Raw genomic sequence first — 12,436 nt, 5'->3', positions numbered from 1 at the left:
CCGTGGAGAAAGTTAAGAGATCAGGGCAAAATCATGAGCTGAAGGGCCTGTAATGTGCTATACTCTTCTATGTTCTAAACATACCATTACAGTTGATGATCCATATGTACTTATCTTCCTTGTTTTTGCTTCAGCTTCGCAGTTGTTCAATAGGTGTGTTACAGAGGCTCTTAAATAAGCATATGAATGTATAAAGAATGGAGGATATGGACATTGCATAGGCAGTAGAGATTAGTTGGTTATTAAATTACTAAAATTAATTAGTATAACATAACATCATGGGCTGAAGGGCGTGTCCTGTGTTATATTGTTCTATTTTCTATAAAATTCTTCACAAAACAATTGAGCCCCAAGACTGAACAGCTATATATTATCCTACCCAAAGAAATTCTTAGTAATAACATTGTTGGACTCTGTACTCCCTTGTAAGCTCGCTGCCAAAGTGCACCACTATATTAAATAAACAGGCCTCAAAGGGAGGAGCACTTACTGTATCAGTCTGACACTTGAATGACTGCTGTCTTCAGCATTAGCAGCCCTGCGTACTTGTTACTCCTCCCCACTTCCTCTCCAGACAAAGTCAATGTTACATCAGCAGCAAATCTCTAAGGTTATTGCTCAATGGGAACGAAAAGCAAACGTTAGACTTGAAGTTGCATGCACTTGGTTTGTGGGAGAATTGAAACGGATCCAACGGAACAGGGCATAGCAGAGCTCTCTGCCACCTGTAAGGTAAACATTCCTATTGATTAACAATTCTCTTATTTTTAAAAAAGGAGGAAATACCTGATCTTTGTCTCATATTGTTGACAGCAGACTCTCAGATTTCCCTGAACATTGTATTATTTTGAATAGCTGGAGTTCCAATCTCTGCCAGCAAGGAAGCTGAATTTTACCTTCAGATTGGTATATCCTTCTGCTTACAAATAATGAACAAGTTATAGGAAATAAAGAGCAACACACACAAAATTTTGGAGGAACTCAGCAGGTCAGGCAGCATGTATGGAAATGAATAAACATCAACGTTTCAGGCCGAGACTTGATGAAGGACCCTGGCCGGAAATGTCAACTGCTTATCCACTTTCATAGATGCTGCCTGTCCTGCTGAATACCTTCAGCATTTTGTGTGTGTGTTGTTCTGGATTTCTGGCACCTGCAGAACCTCTTTTGTTTATAGGGAAGAGGTTAGGACTTTATTCACTGGAGATTAGGAGAATAACGGGAGATTTGATAGGGGTGTACAAAATTATGGGGTGGCAGGGTGGAGATACATCTCTACCAAAGGAGGTGCAAGGCACTCCTTCCCTTCGCTAGCCTGCAGGTCACCCTTGGATAAAGTGTAGCACCTGCTTAGCCACATCCACCCCCCCCTGCCACCACCGACCAGAGTCACGTGAAGCCATGAGAACAGGCCGTGGATGGTTATAAGAGCAGCTGGTGCACATCACATTCCTAGCAATGCAACCACTGACACCAGGAAGATGATCTCTGAAGAGTCTTAATCATGGCTGGGGTCATCTGTCTTGTAAATACACTACCCAGAAGAAGGCAGTGGCAAACCACTTTTGTGGGAAAATTTGCCAAGAGCAATCATGGTTACAGAAAGTCCACAATCACTTTCGTCATATGATGCAATACATAATATACAAACAAATACAGAATTATGAGAGACATAGGGTAAATATAGGGCAAGCAGGCTTTTTTCCTTCAGGTTGGATGAGACTAGAGGCTCATTGGTTAAGGGTGAAAGGTGAAAACTTTAAGGAGAACATGTGGAGGCACTTTTTCACTCAGAGGGTGCCGAGAGTGTGGAACGAGCTGCCAGCAGAAGTGGAGGATGAGGCTTTGATTTCAACATTTAAGAGTTTGGATGAGAGGGGTATGGAGGGATGTGGTCCAGGTGCAGGTTAACAGAACTAGCCAGAATAATAGTTCATCATGGACTAGATGGGCTGAAGGGCATGTTTTAAAGGTTTCAAAGGTACATCTTAATGTCAGAGAAATGTATACAATATATATCCTGAAATGCTTTTTCTTCACAACCATCCACAAAAACAGAGGAGTGCCCCCAAAGAACGAATGACAGTTAAACGTTAGAACGCCAAAGTCCCCCCCAGCTCCCCCCCTCCCATGCATAAGTGGCAGCAAGCAATAAATCCCTGTCCACCAGCAAAAAAAAGCAATGGCACCCACCACCGAGCACTCAAGTGTGAGCAAGGCAACAGCAAAGAGGCAGATTTGCAGTAATCCAAAGACTGCATTGTTCACCCGGCATTCGACATAGCACAGGCTCGCTCTCTCTCTCTCACTAATACGGGAGAAATTGATGTCTCCGTTTCACAGCAAGAGGGGTGACATAACAAACAACTTGTTGATTTACAATGTTAAAAGTCCGTTGCGTTGCTTTTTCCGAGCTCTGTGCCCATCTCCCAGGACACACCAGCCTTCTGCTCGGACACCGACTTCCAATCCCCCACTGTCTCCAGAGCCACAAAAACTCGGTCCTCCAAAGTCGAACACAGCTCTTAGGCCGAGCCCTTGGCGTGTGAACAACGACCAGCTGTGAAGCCCTGAGAGCGGGTCCCATTCCCACAAAGAACCGTAGTCAGCGTGTAACTCCAGGTCAGGGTCTTCAAAAGAACCCTGAAAGGGAAAAATAAAGATATGAAAGATGGAAATAGAGCTATTTCTGAAGATGCGAGCAAAGGAGTCACTGTTAGGCACCATTAACCCTCCTAAGCTCCACCTTTTGGTCCTGTAGTTCTCTGTGACTCTAAATAACGTGATGGACAACACACACAAAATGCTGAACGAACTCAGCAGGCCATGCATTATCAATGGAGGGGAATAAACAGTCAGTGTTTCTGGTGGAAAATCTTCTTCAGGACAGCTGAGCCCCTCCAGAATTTTGCAGGCTTTGCTTAAGATTTCCCAGAATCGGCAAAATCTCTTGTGTCTCAAATAATATGGTGAATTTTGTTCTTTATAAACTCATGTGGGCCCAATATGTTTATGGGAGGAAACGAAACTCCAAGGGTGCTTAGTCTGCTTTTACCTTGCACGGGAGTTGGGAAGTGACAAAAGGAACTGATCAAAAATAGCTCAGGAATACTGAGATCTAAAGTAGACATGAAAATAAAGCTTTCCAGTTCAAAAAATGTCAACTTCAACAAATATCTCTCCAAGCTCTCTCCTTCTCACAATTCGTTGAGTGTGTGCCTTCAGGCTTCTGTACCTCCTTCCTGATGGTAGCAATAAGAAGAGGGCACGTGCTGAACATTGGGGGTTCTTAATATTGTCACAACCTTCCTGAGGCACCTTTTATTGCAGATGTCCTAGATGCTACAGAGGTTAGTGCCCATGATGGAGCTGACTAATTTTGCAACTCTCTTCAGTTTACTTCAATCCTGGGCACCCCACCCCTCTTATACCAGACAGTAATGCAGTCAGTTAGAATGCTTTCCCCGTTACATCTGCAGAAATTTGCAAGTGTTTTTGGTGACATACCAAATCTTCTCAAACTCCCAATGAGATATAACTCCTGTCTATATAGCTCCATCAATATGTTGGGTCCAGGTTAGGTTCTCAGGGATCTTGACACTCAGGAACTTGAAATTGCTCACTCTCTCCACTTCTGATCTGTCTGTGAAGAAGTTCTGGGTATATAAGCCACCGTGAGCCTTTCTTTAAGCCAACAAGCCCTAATCACTGTCATAGCTCATGAAATGTGTTGCTTTGCAGTAAAGTTTAATACATAAAAAGTTACAATAATACATAAGAGGCACAAAACGAGAGCAATATAGTGACGTAGTGTTCATGGATTTATGGTCCATTCAGAAACCTGATCGTGGACGAGAAGAAGCTGCTCCAAAAACATTGAGTGTGGGTCTTCAGGCTCCTGTACCTCCTTCCTGATGGTTGTAATGAGAGGAGGGCATGTCCCGGGTGGTGATGGTCCTTAATGATGGATGCCACCTCGTTGAGCTTTCGCCTTTTGAAGATGTTCTCGATGGTGGGGGAGGCCAGTGTCCATGACGGAGCTGGCTAAACTTACAATCCTCTGAAGTTTTCTTTTCCAATCCAGTGCACTGGCCTCCATGCAGTTGGTGATGTAGCCATTCAGAGTGCCATGTTTACTAAAGCGCCGTTAAGCATATTCTTACTTATTTAGATATACAGCACAGAACAGGCCCTTCCCACCCTTCGAGCTACACTGCCGAGCACACCACTGATTTAACCCTAGCCTAATCAGAGGACCAATTAACCTACTAACCGATACAGCTTTAGACTGTGAGAGGAAGCCCACACGCGCATGGGAAGGAATGTACAAACTTGCTCGCAGCGTTCGCCGGAATTGAACTCTGAACTCTGATGCCCAAGCTGTAATATTGTTGAGCTAACTGCTATGGTACCGTAGCGTCCCACAGGTTTGGCTAAACAAGGTTAGGGGAAGAATAAAATCATCTTTGAAGCCTGCTTCAGTGTTGGCGATGCAGATTTGAGAGAGGATCTGATTTTGGTTGCTATTCTTCTAGTGAATTTGGAGTATTACGTGATAACAGCATTGCTAGTATTTTTTCCAGTGCATTGAGGTGCCTGCCGTGGGTCATCCAAGTCTCAGAAGCATATAGGAAGGCAGGAACCTTTATTGCCCAGTACCATGTAGGGCAGCATGCTAGTGTAGCAGTTAGCGCAATCACTTTACAGAGCTAGTGATCACTGATCAGGAACAAGAGAAAATCTGCAAGAGAAGAATCCTTTTTCAATGAATACCTGAACTTTCTTCCACAGACCTTCTTACCAAAAGTGTCCTGCTCATGCTTGTACAGACAATGAATGAACTGGAATCATTTTCTTTATTAGCATTGCTGCATCCAACACCAAGACCCTCATCAAGCAGGCCATTCTCTCTTCTTGCTACTGCCACCGGACAGGAGGTACAGGAGTCTTAGGTTCCCACCAATAGGTTCAAGAACAGTTACCACCCTTCAACCATCAGCCTTCTGAACTTGCATGGATAACTTAACTCACTTCAACTCTGAACTGATTCCGTAACCTGCAGACTCACTTTCAAGAACTCTACAACTCGTGTTCTCAGTATTATCTATGATTTATTTGCACAATTTATCTTCTTTTGCACATTGGTTGTTTGTCAGTCTTTATGTATAGTTTTTCATAAATTCTTTTGTATTTCTTTATTTTCCTGTAAGTTTCGGCAAGAAAATGAATCTCAGGGTAGCCTATGGCAACACATACCTACTTTGACAATAAACTTACTTTGACTTTGGCATATAGAGTTAGAGAAGTGATGGAGTCTGCTTTGGAATTGCTCTTTATATATAACATGTATGGTAAACTTGTTTTTTTGACTATGGGAAATGCATGGCTGGAGAAAAGCAGCCAGAGGACATTTTGATACTATTTTTCTTCACAGTGATGGTATGTCCCTGGGGAGCATTGCAGAGCAGAGGAATCTAAGATTACAAATACACGATTACTCAAAAGTGGCATCACAGGTGGGACAAGACCTGTGGTGTCACGGTGCAGAAGGCTTTTGGTGTGTTGGCTTTCAGGGCAATGAGTACAGCAGTTCAGATGTTATACCACTGTTGTACAATACATTGGTGAGGTTGCCTTTGGCGTATTGTGTTGTTTTGGCCATCCTTTGTGAATTTTCAAAGTTCAAATTCAAAGTAAGTTTATTATCACGGTACATATATGTCACCATATACAACCCTGCCTTATGCCCGACGCCAGTTCCCTAGGCCTGACTCGACGTAGTATATACAACCCTGAGATTCATTTTCCTGGGGACATATTCAATAAATCCATATCAGAATAATAACCATAATAGAATCAAAGAAAGAATGCACTCAGCCACTGTGCAAAAACACAAACTGTGTAAATACAAAAATAAATAAATAAGGAATAAATATTGATAATATGAGATGAAGAGTCCTTGAAAGTGAGCCCAATGATGAAGTGAAGTTGAGTGAAGTTACTGCCTTTGGTTCAAGAGCCTGATGGTTGAGAGGCATAATTATTCCTAAACCTGGCAGTGAGAGTCCTGAGGCCCCTGTACCTTCTTCCTGATGGCAGCAGTGAGACGAGAGCATGTCCTGGGTGGTGAGAACCCTGAAAATGGATGCTACTTTCCTATGACAGTATTCCACGTAGATGTGCTCAGTGGTGGGGTAGATTTTACCCGTGATTGACTGGGCCATATCCACTACTTTTTGTAGGATTTTCTATTCAAGGACATTGATGTTTCAATACCAGGCTGTGATGCAGCCAGTCATATACTGTCCACCTCTCATCTATAGAATTTTCCCAGCGTTTTAGATGTCATGCTGAACCTTTGCGAACTCCTAAGGAAGTGGAGACGCTGCTGTGCTTTCTTCTCAATTGGACTTAAAAGATGGGCCATGGACTGGTCCTCAGAAATAATGCTTTTGTGATCCAAATCATCTTCCGAAGTCAAGAATGAGGATAAAACTTGCTGCTTGTGGCTGTATTACTGAGGGGTTACAAGAACAAAGAATGAATAAAGAAAGAAGAGGTGAGAGGGTAGAAAAACAGCTGTATCATATTCAGACTTGAGATAACAAAATCCCAGTGATAACAATTAACACATAAAATTGCCTGCTATAGAAAACCAAGAAGTCCGTAGAAAAATACAAAAGCAACTGTACTGTAATTGCTGGAAAATACACTGAACAATTAGATGTATAGTGATAATTATACAAAAGCATAGAAAAGTTAAAGTACAAGGAAAACACAAGAAAAATTACAATTCTGCACTCTAATCCAACATTTTACTATGGGAAAATGCCATTAGGCTGGAAAAAGAGCAGAAAAGCTTTGCAAGGATGTTGTCAGGACTGGATGGACTGAGTTATAGAGAGAGAATGAGCAGGCTAGGGCTTATTCATTGGAGTGAAGGAGAACGAGGGGCAATCTCATAGAAGTGTATAAAACCAGGAGGAGCAAAGATAGGTTGAATGACTACTGCCTTTTCTCCCAGAGTGAGGGAGCACAGAACTAGAGGGAAAAGGTTTAAGGTGAGAGGGAATCCAAGGGGTAAATTTTTACCCAAATGACAGACAAAATTCAAAGTAAATCTATTATCAAAGTACATATGTCTCCCAATACACAACCCTGAGATTCGTTTTCATGCAGGCATACTCAGTAAATCTAAGAACCACGATAGAATTAATGAAAGACTGCACCCGACAGGGTGGACGAACAACCAATAGATAGCAAACTGTGCAAATACAAAAGAGAAAATAAATAAGGAGAAGAAATAAAGAAGAAGAACCTGAGTTGAAGAATCTTAGAAAGTGAGATAATAGTTCAGTGATGGGGCAAGTGAAATTGAGTGAAGTTATGCACACTGGTTCAAAAGCCTGATAGTTGAGGGGTAATAGCTATTCCTGAGCCCGGTGGTGTGGTACCTGAGGCTCCTGGATTTCCTTCCTGATGGCAGCAGCAAGTAGAGAGCAAGACCTGGGTGGTGGGGGTCTCTGATGATGGATGCTGCAACAACACTCCATATAGATGTGCTCAGCGGGTGGACAGGGACCTGTGATGAACTGGGCCGTATCCATTAGTTTTTGCTGGCCTTTTCCATTCAAGGGCTTTGTACTTCCAATGTGTGGAATGAGCTGCCAGAGGAAGTGGTTGAGATAGGTACGGCAACATTTAAAAGAAAATTGAACAGGTACATGGATCAGAAAGGTTTATGGTCATAGAGTCACAGAACACTACAGCACAGAAACAGGCACTTCAGCCAGTCTAGTCCATGCAGGATTATTACTCTGCCTAGCCCCATCGACCTGCACCTGGACCATAGCCGTTGACACCCTCCCTGCCATGGAAACTATTGAAATTTATCTAAAATGTTGAAATAAAACCCATTTACACCATTTCTACTGGCAGTTTGTTCCACACTCTCATGACCCTCTGAGTGAAGAATTTCCCCCTCATATTCCCCTTAAACATTTCACCTTTTACCCTTAACCCATGACGTGTCATCCAGCCTCAAGAAGGGTCTCTGCCTGAGAAGTTCACCGTTTATTCATTTCTATAAATACTGCCTAACCTGCTGAGTTTTATCCATTTTGTGTGGGTTGTTCAGTGGAAAATGCTTGTTGAGGGTGTAACTAGTAGAGTGGATAGGGGAGAACCAGTGGATGTGGTATATTTGGATTTTCAAAAGGCTTTTGACAAGGTCCCACACAGGAGATTAGTGTGCAAACTTAAAGCACACGGTATTGGGGGTAAGGTATTGGTGTGGGTGGAGAATTGGTTAGCAGACAGGAAGCAAAGAGTGGGAATAAACGGGACCTTTTCAGAATGGCAGGCGGTGACTAGTGGGGTACCGCAAGGCTCAGTGCTGGGACCCCAGTTGTTTACAATATATATTAATGACTTGGATGAGGGAATTAAATGCAGCATCTCCAAGTTTGCGGATGACACGAAGCTGGGTGGCAGTGTTAGCAGTGAGGAGGATGCTAAGAGGATGCAGGGTGACTTGGATAGGTTGGGTGAGTGGGCAAATTCATGGCAGATGCAATTTAATGTGGATAAATGTGAAGTTATCCACTTTGGTGGCAAAAATAGGAAAACAGATTATTATCTGAATGGTGGCCGATTAGGAAAAGGGGAGGTGCAAAGAGACCTGGGTGTCATTATACACCAGTCATTGAAAGTGGGCATGCAGGTACAGCAGGCGGTGAAAAAGGCGAATGGTATGCTGGCATTTATAGCGAGAGGATTCGAGTACAGGAGCAGGGAGGTACTACTGCAGTTGTACAAGGCCTTGGTGAGACCACACCTGGAGTATTGTGTGCAGTTTTGGTCCCCTAATCTGAGGAAAGACATCTTTGCCATAGAGGGAGTACAAAGAAGGTTCACCAGATTGATTCCTGGGATGGCAGGACTTTCATATGAAGAAAGACTGGATGAACTGGGCTTGTACTCGTTGGAATTTAGAAGATTGAGGGGGGATCTGATTGAAACGTATAAGATCCTAAAGGGATTGGACAGGCTAGATGCAGGAAGATTGTTCCCGATGTTGGGGAGTTCCAGAACGAGGGGTCACAGTTTGAGGATAGAGGGGAAGCCTTTTAGGACCGAAATTAGGAAAAACTTCTTCACACAGAGAGAGGTGAATCTGTGGAATTCTCTGCCACAGCAAACTGTTGAGGCCAGTTCATTGGCTATGTTTAAGAGGGAGTTAGATATGGCCCTTATGGCTACAGGGGTCAGGGGGTATGGAGGGAAGGCTGGGGCGGAGTTCTGAGTTGGATGATCAGCCATGATCATAATAAATGGCGGTGCAGGCTCGAAGGGCTGAATGGCCTACTCCTGCACCTATTTTCTATGTTTCTATGTTTCTATACCCCTCATAATTTTGTGCACCTCTGTCAAATCTTACCTCATTGTCCTACACTCCGGGGAAGGAAGTCCAAACCTTTTCAACCTTTTCCTATAACTCAGGTCCTCAAATCCAAACAGCATTCCTGTGAATTTTCTCTCCACTCTTTCAGGCATGTTGTGTGTGCCAAGGATCAGCTGTTTGCATTAAGCCCGGGTAAGTGTACGTGGACTGGGACTGAGAGCATGAGTCAGGACAATTTGGTTCAGTCCATTTTTCTACCACAACTGCATTGCTAATGCAATTTATTTCCTCCACCTTTAACAATCAAAATATTCAGAGGTAGGAAATGAGAGGTCAATGAAGCAGATTTGATGTCAGTCAGCATGGTGGAAAGTTAGCAAAATAAATGATAGGTCAAGTCGTGAAAATATATTGTGGCAGTTAGCCCAGCAGGAAGATGAAAATATAGGCTGTCTGTATTTTGGAGCTTAATGAAATGGTGTTTTATTTCATTTTTCAGTCAGAGTCCCATAACTAAACTAATAACAAGTGCAGTCTACTGAATGAACATCAGTTTTCGACCAAAGAACTCAGAATCCATAATATGCTATAAGCAGGTACTTCCTAATTGGCAATACCAGAAACAGAAAGTAGTTAACATTCTTTTACAGATATAAGTGGCCCAATTTCAATGATGCTGGATTATGTGGTGAAATGTACATCAACCACAATAGCAGGCTATTGTGTATTTTATGTGGCCAGGAAATGTTTACACCATGTTTCTTCCTGTCTGTTTATCAACACAAAAAGACAAAAATAAATTTGAATGTTTCATCAAAGAGACTGGGTTTCAAGCTGGCTTCTATTTTTGCAGGTTTAACTAAATAAGGATTAAACAAGCAAGCCTGAGCATTGCAATAGTTATTTTTGAGAGCTACATGTGTATCTCCCTATTCAAAATGGCGTGTCTAGGATGAGACTTTTCAATCTAGAATGAAGGAGATGTCCTCCTATTGCAAAGAAAGGGGCTTCCCTTCCTCCACTATCAAAGTTGTCCTCAACCTCTTCTCTTCCATTTCACACATGTCTGCTCTTACCCCAAACCCCCGCCACCCTACCAGGGATAGGGTTCCTCTTGTCCTCACCTAGCACCCCACCAGCCTCCATATCCAGCACATAATTCTCCGAAACTTCCGCCACCTCCAACAGGACTTTACTTTCTCCCTACCAAATTTCAAGTTGAACACAATCCTATTGTGATGACTGCCTCCTAAGGGTTCTTTTACCTTCAGCCCTCTAATTGCCTCCAGTTCGTTACATCACACCCAACCTAATATAGCTGATCCCCTAGTAGGCTCAATGACAAACTGCTCTAAAAAGCCATCTCTTGAGATTCATTCCCAATCTGATTTTCCCAATCGACCTGCATGTTAAAATCTCCCATGACTATCATAACATTGCCCTTTTGATACACCTTTTCTATTTCCTGTTGTAAGAAAGTGGCTGAGAGGCCTGTATATAACTGCCATCGACGTCCTTTTACCCTTGCAGTTTCTTAACTCAGCCCACAAGGATTCAACATCTTCCGATCCTATCTCATATCTTTCTACTGATTTGATGCCATTCTTTACCAGTAGAGCCACGCCTCCTCTTCTGCCTACCTTCCTATCCCTCTGATAAAACATGTAACCTTGGACATTCAGCTCCCAACTACAACCGTCCTTCAACTACGATTCATTGATGGCCACAACATCATACCTGGCAATCTGTAATAGTGCACCAAGACCATCCACTTTATTTCTTAAACTCCGCGCATTGAGATAAAACACCTCGAGTACCATATTTGCTACCCTTTTTTGATTTTGCATCCCTAATGTTCTGATACTCACCCTGTTGGCTGTGACTATGTCCCATCACCTGCCTGCCCTTCCTAACAGTCTGACTGCACGCCATCTTTACTTTTTTACCATCTGTCCTATCCTGAGTCCCATCACCCCGGTTCCCACCCCACTACCAAATTAACTTAAACCCTCCCCAACAGCTCTAACAAACCTGCCCACAAGAATATTGGTCCCCCTCCTCCTCCCTTTTGTTTCTTCCATAGTCTTCTGTGTCTTTCACCAATCAAGCTCTTTACTTCATCCTTCCCCCTCTAGATTTCACTTTCACCTGGTGTTTCACTCTCCCCTCTCCCAGCCTTTTAAATCTACTCCTGTCCTGCCAAAGGGTTTTGGCCCAAAACACCAGCTGTACTCTTTTCCAGAGATGCTGACTGGCCTGCTGTGTTCCTCTAGCATTTTGAGCGTGTTGCTCAGATTTCCAGCATCTGCAAATTTTCTCGTTTGTGACACCCTGCTGGTAGACTGTTTGTGGTAACTTATTTTTTATTCGTTCTACTACCTACTACTCAACTAATATTTATATCCGTGCACTTGTTATGCTACTGTGACACTAATTTCCTTTGAGATCAACAAAATATTTATCTAATTGCCCAAAGGATTGTTATGTGTTATACCCCACTCTACCAGTTTCTCTTACAGTTTTTTCCACAATACTCAACGGTTTACATACGTGTTCAAACTGTCCCTTTGGCCCTTTTCAAATCCTTTTCTTCTCCAAGTTAAACTATCCCCTATAGTGTAGGACTACCTTTCCCTGGGGAAAGCTGACCTTATAGAGGCTTATAAACTCATGAGGGGCATTCATCTGTTATCTGCCATGTCATATGACATGGGCAATCATGATCTTTCCACGACCATGATTGCTCTGGGCAAACTTTCTACAGCAGTGGTTTGCCATTGCCGCCTTCTGGGCAGTGTCTTTACACAATGGGTGACTCCTGCCATTATCAATACCCTTCAGAGATTGTCCGTCTGGCATCAGCGGTCACATAACCAGAACTTGGGATATGCACCACCTGCTCCCCTGGCTTCATGTGACCATGATCAGGGGGCTAAGCAGGTGTTACACCTTGCCCAAGAGTGACCTGCAGACTAGCGGAGGGAAGGAGCACCTTACAACGCATTTCGTAGATACATAGCTCCACCCCATACA

At 43.1% G+C, this 12,436-nt stretch overlaps 1 protein-coding gene across 2 annotated transcripts in view; it reads left to right on the top strand.

The window, feature by feature from the left end:
- Nucleotides 1-508: 508 nt before the first annotated feature.
- The window catches only part of atp10a (ATPase phospholipid transporting 10A), a 393,032-nt gene continuing 381,104 nt past the window's right edge, over nucleotides 509-12,436 (top strand). The window contains exon 1 of one of the 2 annotated variants that reach the window (XM_063054502.1): nucleotides 509-732. The gene's annotated coding sequence lies outside the window, so the exon portion shown is untranslated. The remainder of the gene's footprint in view (nucleotides 733-12,436) is intronic. The other variant, XM_063054499.1, reaches the window with a different exon arrangement.

Source organism: Mobula hypostoma, chromosome 7 (genome assembly GCF_963921235.1).
Source record: "Mobula hypostoma chromosome 7, sMobHyp1.1, whole genome shotgun sequence".
In the NCBI taxonomy this organism is placed as follows: domain Eukaryota; kingdom Metazoa; phylum Chordata; class Chondrichthyes; order Myliobatiformes; family Myliobatidae; genus Mobula; species Mobula hypostoma.
Note: the sequence above shows the minus strand (reverse complement) of the source record. Positions and strands in the feature narration are given on the sequence as shown.